General features: G+C 41.7%; 1 protein-coding gene across 1 annotated transcript in view; it reads right to left on the bottom strand.

Annotated features, from left to right (window-relative positions):
• The window catches only part of GPC3 (glypican 3), a 439,290-nt gene that overhangs the window by 200,506 nt on the left and 229,182 nt on the right, over positions 1 to 9,602 (bottom strand). The window lies entirely within an intron of this gene.

The raw sequence follows: 9,602 nt of genomic DNA, 5'->3' as shown, positions 1-9,602 counted from the left end.
GCCTTACAAATAGCTGTGAAAAGAAGAGAAGCAAAAAGCAAAGGAAAAGGAAAGATATACCCATTTGAATGCAGAGTTCAAAGAATAGCAAGGAGAGATAAGAAAGTCTTCCTCAGTGATCAGCGCAAAGAAATAGAGGAAAACAACAGAATGGGAAAAACTAGAGATCTCTTCAAGAAAATTAGAGATACCAAGGGTTCAGGCAAAGATGGGTTCGATAAAGGACAGAAATGGTATGGACCTAACAGAAGCAGAAGATATTAAGAAGAGGTGGCAAGAGTACACAGAAGAACTATACAAAAAAGATCTTCACGACCCAGATAATCACAATGGTGTGATCACTCACCTAGAGCCAGATATCCTGGAATGTGAAGTCAAGTGGGCCTTAGGAAGCATCACTACGAACAAAGCTAGTAGAGGTGATGGAATTCCAGCTGAGCTATTTCAAATCCTAAAAGATGATGCTGTGAAAGTGCTGCCCTCAATATGCCAGCAAATTTGGAAAACTCAGCAGTGGCCACAGGACTGGAAAAGGTTAGTTTTCATTCTAATCCCAAAGAAAGGCAATGCCAAAGAATGCTCAAAGTTATCACACAATTGCACTCATCTCACATGCTAGGAAAGTAATGCTCAAAATTCTCCAAGCCAGGCTACAACAGTTCATGAATTATGAACTTCCAGATGTTCAAGCTGGTTTTAGAAAAGGCAGAGGAACCAGAGATCAAATTGCCATTGGATCACAAAAAAAGCAACAGAGTTCCTAAAAAAACATCTATTTCTGCTTTATTGACTATGCCAAAGCCTTTGACTGTGTGGATCACCACAAACTATGGAAAATTCTTAAAGAGATGGGAATACCAGACCACCTGACCTGCCTATTGAGAAGTCTATATGCAGGCCAGGAAGCAACAGTTAGAACTGGACATGGAACAACAGGCTGGTTCCAAATTGGGAAAGGAGTAGATCAAGGCTGTATATTGTCACTGTGCTTATTTAACTTATATGCAGAGTACATCATGAGAAATGCTGGGTTGGATGAAGCACAAGCTGGAATCAAGACTGCAGGGAGACAATGTTAATTGCAGCACTGTTTACAATAGCCAGGATATGGAAGCAACCTAGATGTCCATCAGCAGACGAATGGATAAGAATGCTGTGGTATATATACACAATGGAATATTACTCAGCTATTAAAAAGAATGCATTTGAATCAGTTCTAATGAGATGGATGAAACTAGAGCCTATTATACAGAGCGAAGTAAGTCAGAAAGAAAAACACCAATACAGTATATTAACACATACATATGGAATTTAGAAAGATGATAATGATGACCCTATATGCCAGACAGCAAAAGAGACACAGATGTAAAGAACAGACTTTTGGACTCTATGAGAGCAGGCGAGGGTGGGATTATTTGAGAGAAAAGCATTGAAACATGTATATTATGTGAAATAGATTGCCAGTCCAGGTTTAATGCATGAGACAGGGTGCTCAGGGCTGGTGCAGTGGGATGACCCTGAGGGATGGGATGGGGAGGGAGGTTCAGGATGGGGAACACATGTACACCCATGGCTGATTCATGTGAATGTATGGCAAAAACCACCACAATATTGTAAAGTAATTAGTCTCCAATTAAAATAAATAAATTAAAAAAAAGATTGCTGGGAGAAATATCAATAACCTCAGATATGCAGATGATACCACCCGTATGGCAGAAAGGGAAGAAGAACTAAACAGTCTCTTGATGAAAGTGAAAGAGGAGAGTGAAAAGGTTGGCTTAAAACTCAACATTCAGAAAATTAAGATCACAGCATCCAGTCCCATCACTTCATGGCAAGTAAATGACGAAGCAATAGAAAAAGTGACAGACTTTATATTTTTGGGCTCCAAAATCACTGCAGATGGTGACTGCAGCCATGAAATTAAAAGACGCTTACTCCTTGGAAGGAAAGTTATGACCAACCTAGACAGCATGTTAAAAAGCAGAGACATTACTTTTGTCAACAAAGTCCGTCTAGTCAAGGCTATTGTTTTTCCAGTGGTCATGTATGGATGTGAGAGTTGGGACTATAAAGAAAGCTGAGCACCGAAGAATTGATGCTTTTGAACTGTGGTGTTGGAGAAGACTCTTGAGAGTCCCTTGGACTGCAAGGAGATCCAACCAGTCCATCCTAAAGGAAATCAGTCCTGAATATTCATTGGAAGGACTGATATTGAAGCTGAAACTCCAATACTTTGGCCACCTGATGCAAAGAGCTAACTCATTTGAAAAGACCCTGATGCTGGGAAAGATTGAAGGTAGCAGGGGAAGGGGCTGACAGAGGATGAGATGGTTGGATGGCCTCACTGACTCAATGGACATGAGTTTGTGTAAACTCTGGGAGTTGGTGATGGACAGGGAGGCCTGGCGTGCTGCAGTCCATGGGGTCGCAAAGAGTCGGACACGAATGAGTGACTGAACTGAAGCTCAAGCCTCCTCTCCTGTAATGCACCTCACTGTGTGCGTAGGAGTCATCTGGTCCTCTTTGCCTTTCCCCGTGGGAGCTGGGGCTTGGGGACCTGGCACAAATGATGATCCTCTGGCTACTGCTCTCGTTGTGAGAAAGAAACTGCTGCATCTCTGAGCCAGAGGCTCCTGTCCTTATCCAGCATCCATGAAGCTGGCTGGGTAACTTGTTAGTTTGCAACCAGGGTAAAAGTCTCAGATGTTTCACAGTTTTTGAGGACATTTTCTTACCACATTAGTCCAGAGACCACAGCAAGGGGGGAAGACTTCTTTCAAAAGATTCAGAACATATAATCACACTGCCACTCTTGCCAAGGCAAAGGCAAGTAATTCTAGATTTGTGAGGAGCCCATTGGATTCCCTAATATGACCCATAATATACATAATTTCAAGATGAAGCACTATAAAGAGCTTCCCTTGTGTGACCACTGTTTGAAACTTGTACCGAAATTAACATTAGGTGCCTGAAAGTGATGTAGATTTTTTCATTTGTATTTGGCCTGTCAATAAATAGGTACTCTATGTTTTAAAACTATATATTTTCCCCATGGGAATCACTAAAGCTATTTTTATTGTGAACGAAAAAAAGATGTCATCCTGTAAACATTTTTCTCTCTCCAGAAATGGACCTCATGCAAATAAAGCTGCCTACCACAGTTCTAGATGCTGACCTGCAGACAGTAATTAGGCAGTGAGCCATTCACTTGTTTTTATCACTTTGAAATCACTTGCTACTGACAACAGCTTGTATGAATTCAGACAAGGTATCTCTATATGAGACTAAAAAATGAAAGTCCAAAGTGATGGCGTGAGGAGAAAAACACTGACATTCTGACACCTGAGAAATAACCTCAGCCTTCAAAAGCGTAGGGCTAATCTTGGAAATTCTGATGAGCTACAGTCACTCACATAGACAGCAAAATATAAGAATTTGATAGAATGAATTATTATTGAGGATCAACGGAGAATCTTCCCCAGAGCTTCCTAGCACACATAAATAAATACCGACTTCACTGAAGATACCTTCAGAAATTCTACCTAAGAAAATGGATATACCTGAATACTGGAATATGTTAGGTACTCAGTAGGCAGTGTTACTAATATTAAGGAGACTCCATAATGGAGACCTGGGTGTACTGAGGTCCAGAATCAAAGACAAATGCATTAAAAACTGTATGTTGATCCATCAGGCAGACTCCAAACACTGCAGCTGCAAGATAATCTATACCTCATCGTTGGCACAGTCCATACAGATTCTAGGTAGAGTCATTTCACCATGTGACTGGGTCTTCTATCACCTACAAAAACATTCATTCTTCCCCTAGAAACTATTCTGTGCCTTTAAATGTTGTGAAGACGAAAAATCTCACGTGTTTTTAGTACTTGATTGAGGAATACTATAGGAGAAATCTCCAAGGAGGGAGAATGAATTCACAAAATGATTGTGCAGCTGTAAAAACAGTAGAGAGTAATACAGGATATTAAATAAGATAATCAAGACCCACATAGCCTGTGGGAAAGGAATGAAAATTCTGGTGAGAAGAGAGTGAACCTATTTGAAAGAGCAATGTAGAGAAATTGTGAGAAGCATGTGCTTTGGAGTCCAACAGATCCAGCTTTGAATCCCAGCTCTGCTACCTCCTGACCAAACAAGTTCTGAGGACAGCAACAGTCACTGTCATCTTTCCAGCCACTTCTTGCACCTCCTGTGTCTATTAGTGGCTCCACAATTGGACACTCACTAAATGTTCCCTGAGATGAATGCTATTTCAGACAGCGCTAAAATGAATATCATAGTGAGGAAAGACTGGTTCCAAATTGATAAGAGTACATCAAGGCTGTATATTGTCACCTTGCTTATTAAACTTATATGCAGAGAACATCATGCGAAATGCCAGGCTGGATGAAGCACAAGCTGGAATCAAGGTTGCTGGGAGAAATATCAATAACCTCAGATATGCAGATGACACCACCCTCAGGGCAGAAAGTGAAGAGGAACTAAAGAGCCTCTTGATGAAAGTAAAAGAGGAGAGTGAAAAAGCTGGCTTAAAACTCAACATTAAAACAACTAAGATCTTAATATCCAGTCCCATCACTTCATGGCAAATAGATGGGGAAACAATGGAAACAGTGACAGACTTTTTTTGGCAGGGGGGCTCCAAAATCACTGCACATGGTGACTGCAGCCTTGAAATTAAAAGATGCTTGCTCCCTGGAAGAAAAGCTATGACCGACATAGACAGCATATTAAAAAGCAGAGACATTACTTTGCTGACAAAGGTCCATCTAGTCAAGGCTATGGTTTTTCCAGTAGTCATGTATGGATGTGAGATTTGGACCATAAAGAAAACTGAGTGCCAAAGAATTGATACTTTTGAGCTGTAGTGTTGGAGAAGACTCTTGAGAGTCCCTTGGATAGCAAGATCAAACCAGTCAGTCCTAAAGGAAATCAACCCTGAATATTCATTGAAAGGACTGATGCTGAAGCTCCAATACTTTGGCCACCTGTTGGGAAGAATTGACTCATTGGAAAAGACCCTGATGCTGGGCAAGATTGATGCTGGGAGGGGAAGGGGCTGATAGAGGATGAGATGGTTGGATGGCATCACTGACTCGATGGACATGAGTTTGAGCAAGCTCCAGCAGTTGGTGACGGACAGGGAAGAGTTCATGGGGTCACAAGGAGTTGGACATGACTGAGCGACTGAATTGAAGTGAGGAAAGAAGGGGAGAAACAGAGAAGGTAGAAAAGGTTGCAGTTTTGGACAACATCCAATGAAGCATATAACTAGTCAAGGTAATGAAATTGTGGTACAGGAGACACTAATGCTGAGAAACTCTGGGATGAATCAATAAAGAAAGTACGTAGGTAAAAATGGAAAAATAAAAGTGGTAACAGCCATGTGAGGACATATGAGCAATTACTTTAGGGGGGTAAAGAAAGTAAGTACAATCATAGAGATTCTTGGGAAACTTTCTGAATTAGCAACAAACATCCAACATGCTGATTATTGGGCTTCCCTGGTGGCTCAGATAGTAAAGAATCTGCTTGCAATGCAGGAAACCCGGGTTCAATCCCTAGGTCAGGTAGATCCCCTGGAGAAGGGAATGGCAACTACCGCTCCAGTATTCTTGCCTGGAGAACCCTGTCCATGGGGTTGCAAAGAGTCAGATACAGCTGAAGGACTGAGCACATCCGTAAGGTATGGAATTCAATAATGTGCTGATAAATTTTAAAGTGACACTCTCAAATACTACCCAAATGATGCCCCAATACTATTAAAGACCTACTCAGTACTCACTTGGGGCCATGATATTTAACCTAGTTCACAAATGTAGATGAAGAATCAAGATGGATCTATTTACAGTCCCATCATTAATACTTTCCAGTAAAACTTTTCTCTTTCCTTACCTTCCTCTTACCTCTGCTCTCTTTCTCTCTCTCTCTTACACATATACACACACAATTATTTTTATTTACTTTTTAGTTTTTATTCACTTCTTTGGGTTAAAATAACATGAAAAAACCACTACAATATTGTAAAGTAACTAGCCTCCAACTAATAAAAATAAATGGAAAAAAAAGACATCCTAAGGATATTACTAAATATCCTTTCAAAAAAAATAGTTAAAAAAATAACATGAAACTTCCTGGCACTTAAAAACAAGTTTAAGAAAAACTCACTATCCATTTGGCACTTAGAAACATGTTGTAGAAAGAGTACTGCACTGCAGCAAGGAACAACATCCTAACATTTGCTCACGTGTCTTCACTTGGTAGTCTGAAGAATAGAAAAGTATCTTAGGGAAAACTAAAACACTAATAGGCCATAGTTATAAAAAATTCACAGTGCCCCACTCACTTAGATAAGACCAAAATGTCCTTCATGATCTGGGGTAGATGAGCAAAGTCCCTGCTTGGCAGACTTCATGGCTCCTGCATTGTAGGTGGATTCTTTACCATAGAGCCATTGGGTAAGCCCATGGCGGACTTCATGCATAGCTTATAGCTAGCTAGAAATGCTGTCCTAACAGAGCTCTGGAAGAGCTGATTTTCAAAGAGGTCTCTCACCACAACTTAACCTCAATCAGGACCAACTGGCCGGGTCTCACATTTGATCACAGCCGGAAGGTGAAGGTGCTGCTGCAGAATCTCATTAATGCTGTAGTTTTCAAGGAGCTTAGGCTTGGGGGCATTCTGTGGTTTTGTTAACAGGAATAGGGTTCTGCAATCCACCCAGCTCTCACTTCCCCTCACCACCCATAAATGACCCAGCCCCTTGATGGTGCATACAGGTTATAGCTGGATCACACCTGGGCAATGATTCCCCACCCCCACCATTTGGTATACATTACTTAGAGCTGGCAATCATAAAACAGCAACAAGGCAGAGTTTACATACGCTTTCTGCTCTAGTTTATGCATTCCCTGGGGAAGACAGACTTCACGCTCTCATAACCAGCTGGGAGCTGGGAGCAATCAGGCCCTTAATGGCCAAAACAGAAAGGGACTGACTGAATCACTGAGCACCTCTTGACAGCCAAGGCTTTTCTTCCTGAATGATAATGGCATGAAATGTACTCCCTCTGTGTGTGCACACACACAGACGGGCCCACGTGCACCTAACACACAGCAGGTTTGGCACCTCCAAATAGCTATTCAATTTAAGTTCATGATGTCTTTGCAGAATCCTAATGGAGCTTTTTGAGTGAAAATCTGGGAGGGTCTTATGGGAGACAGATCAGTATAGTGGAAAGAGTGCTTGACTGTAGCAGCAGCAGACCTTGGACTCCACTTCTGGCTCTTCCACTAACTATATAACTGTGGGCAAGCCTCTCTGAACTTTATTTTTTCATTTGTAAATCAAAGGGACTGGACTAGATAATCTCTTTCAGGCCTTCTAACATTCACATTATAGTGAGATGTTCACTGTGCTGAAAATTATTCAGTTACATGTCCGTCTGTCAACAAAGCTAAACTGACCTTTTAAAGACTTAAGAACTATGTCTGGGGCAACTGAGTACCCAGCACCTGGCAAAGTGCCATGAACAGAGCAGATGCTCAAGAAATGTTCACTAAATAAGCTTTCATGTCTAGAGCCTGATCAAAATAGTGGACTCAATCTACTACCAGCTCCCCACCCTATTTTTCTGTGTTGAAAATAACCAGAGGAGAAAACATGTTTTCAAAATGTTGCTGTCAAAGTGACCAATATCAGTTGTCAAAATGTTGCTGTCAAGTGACCAATATCAGAGGAAAACTTTAAACACTCACATACTCTGTCTTTAATGTTATCTTCTTATTTTTCCTCTTATTGAAGACATTGCCACACCCCTGGCACTCTTGCTTTGTGTCGGACACACAGAGGGCCCTCAAGGAACATCAGGTGAAATGAACATATGAATGCACCGGCTTTTCATTTTTCTAGTTCTCTGAGATTTACTTTTGTTTAAGGCCCAAGAATCTGGCCTCGAATTATAAAGCAATCAGAGGAATAATTAACCACTGAAGAACACTATCGTTAGGACATTTCTGTTCATTTTACTATAAAATATTTTCTCAGCAAATGTGTTTTAAATGGCTAACATTCTGAATGGGACAATTAGAGCAGCTCCGTGAGTAGCCATCCTGTGGGTTGCATCATTTTTTGTTCTCCTTTCTAGTTTAATTCACCAAAGAAACCAATTACCCCTATCATTTTGTACTTGCAGAGCTTAAAGACAGGGCTAAATGGCCCAATCTGCCCTCCACATTCTGGGTAAGCGATGGTTCAGACTACACAGCAGTTGCACTGTATAGAAGGTAAGAGCATAAATCAAGCGAGGCAACAAGCCAGGGTTGGAATCCCAGTTTCCCTACTGCCATTTAACTAGCTTTGATGTCTGGGCAAGGTATTTAGGCTCTCTGAAGTGAAGTGAAAGTCGCTCAGTCGTGTCTGACTCTTTGTGCCCCGTGAACTATACAGTCCATGGAATTCTCCAGGCCAGAATACTGGAGTGGGTAGCCTTTCCCTTCTCCAGGGAATCTTCCCAACCCAGGGATCAAACCCAGGTCCCCCACACTGCCGGCAGATTCTTTCCCAGCTGAGCCATTAAGCTTCATCTTGCTGTCGTGTCTGACTCTTTGCAACCCCATGGACTGCAGCACGCCAGGCCTCCTTGAACCTCACCATCTCCCGGAGTTTGCCCTAGTTCATATTCATTGCATCAGTGATGCTGTCCAGCCATCTCATCCTCTGATACCCTCTTCTCCTTCTGCCCTTAATCTTTCCCAGCATCAGGGACTTTTCCAATGAGTCACCTGTGAGTGTCAGATAACCACAATATTGGAGTTTCAGCTTCAGCATCAGTCCTTCCAGTGAATATTCAGGGCTGATCTCTCTTAAGATTGACTGGTTTGAACTCCTTGCTGTTCAAGGGACTTTCAGGAGTCTTCTCCAGTACCACAGTTTGAAGGCATCAATTCTTTAGCATTCTGCCTTCTTTACAGTCCAGCTCTCACAACCGTTCGTGATCACTGGAAAGATCGTAGCCTTGACTATATGAACCTTTGTCAGCAGAGTAATGTCTCTGCTTTTCAACACACTGTCTGGGTTTGTCATAGCTTTCCTGCCAAGAAGCAATCATCTTCTGATTTCATGGCTGCATTCACTGTCCACAGTGATTTTGGAGCCCAAGAAGAGGAAATCTGTCACTGCTTCCACCTTTTCCCCTTCTATTTGCCATGCAGTAATGGGGCCAGATGCCATGACCTTAGTTACTTTTAATATTTACTCTTAAGCCGGCTCTGAAGCTGGCTTCATCTACTCCTGTGTAAAATGGGGATAATATTAGGATCTATCCCATGGATTATTGCAACATAATATTATGTAAACTGGTCAGCAGAGCACTTCAAATGTGGTAGGATCTCAACAAGGCTAGTGTATTAGATGATTCTACCACCTCCTTCAACAAAGCTGGCAACATTCAGGAATCAGTCACTGTAACCTTAGTGAGATCTAACTGATAGCTCTTGGCTGTACTTTTCTGTATTGAAAAGTATGTGCTCCTGTGGTTCTGAATGTGTGTATCCTAGCTTAGCAGGTACAATGTATCT

The sequence above is a fragment of the Cervus canadensis genome, chromosome X, assembly GCF_019320065.1.
Source record: "Cervus canadensis isolate Bull #8, Minnesota chromosome X, ASM1932006v1, whole genome shotgun sequence".
Lineage (NCBI taxonomy): Eukaryota > Metazoa > Chordata > Mammalia > Artiodactyla > Cervidae > Cervus > Cervus canadensis.
This window is presented reverse-complemented; position numbering and strand designations above follow the sequence as displayed.